We start from the raw sequence: 1454 nt of genomic DNA on the forward strand, positions 1-1454 counted from the left end.
CTAATTGTTCGCGTGGAAAACTGTTTTCTTTTTCATTGATATGATTGTCATCTTGGGTTACAAAGATCCGGTCTTTTATAGATCCGGTTACAACTAAATCAAAGAAAAAAATAAAAATTACAACTTTCCTCTTGTGAACAAATCGCAAGCTCCTGTTTTGCGGTTGCTTGCTTGTGTGGGTTCTTTGCCGACGCCGGGGTTAATCCGTGGACCACCGCGCGATCTAGATCCGGTCGGATCTACACGAGTATGCGGGTATTATTCCACGAAGGGAATAATAGCCGGGAGGGATTAATCCACCAAGGGAATAATCGCTCAGATCTCGAGATCTAAGACCAAGCTTAGATCTGGAGTGTAGTCTCGTGTAGATCTCAGATCTGTTCTTTCTTCCTCTCGAGATCCTGCCTTTTCTGACGTGGATGGTCGCCGAGGATCAGATCTGAATGTGCAAGTCTTCTGGTCTTCAAGCTCCGAGTTCACTCTTCAATCCGACAGAGTTTCGGCTCTTGAAAGTTCCACCCCTGAAAATGAACATCTCTAGGCCTATTTATAGGCTCTCAGGACAGTGGCCGCAAAAAGGGAATTGTCGGCCCCCTCTGGCCACTGTCGGCCACCTCGGGCCACTGTCGGCCACGGCCACCGAGCCACCTCAAGGTGGCTCGGCTAAGGCCGAGCCGCCTTGAGGTGGCTCGGCTTTGGCCGAGCCCCCGCGGGCGGTGTTTTCCGACTTTTTCGAGTCGTTTTCCATTGTCTCGTTTGTCCGTGTTTCGGTTGACCTGAGACTCTGATTTGATGATCTGATTTGGCAGTAAGTTGGATTCCTGATTTGGCAGTAAATCCGCTTCTGAGTTCGAGTCCGAAATTGATCTTGATTCGATCGTGATTCGTCCGAGTCCGCTCTCGGTTGGATGACTCGTTGATTCCTCAACTCATTAGCTTGATTCTGCACGCGGGTGGATTCATTCCGTCGCTTCCGTGCGATTCGTCGATCTCGTCGCCTCGTTGGCTCGTCGGTTTGTGCCGAGCTATGCTAGGGGACCTATAAGCAATTTTATATGCCTACAATATTGTGGAAGTAATTCGTAAGATTTCTCCCAATCTCCAAAGATTTTAGTCAACACCTTCCTCCATGCATCATATGCTTTATACTTGGATATAGTTATTTTTCTCATATCATATACCCTTATAATTATCTGACTTGGAGTAAGATCAAGTTTCCGCCTAACTTCGTACATAATTAGCTTCAAGATATAAGAGGAAGTTGCTACCTTATGATCAATATTGATAGTTGGATTGTAACTATTTGCGTTAGAAATCTTTTTCATTATGGTATCCGTTACAATCGTTTATCGATTTACAAGATTCAACAAGAAGGAGCCTTTTTATAAGACTTTTCTTACACGAATGAAAATAAATGAAGACTTTCTAGAAACACATGTAAGATCGTTTACCGG

Source organism: Asparagus officinalis, chromosome 8 (assembly GCF_001876935.1).
Source record: "Asparagus officinalis chromosome 8, Aspof.V1, whole genome shotgun sequence".
NCBI classification, from domain to species: domain Eukaryota; kingdom Viridiplantae; phylum Streptophyta; class Magnoliopsida; order Asparagales; family Asparagaceae; genus Asparagus; species Asparagus officinalis.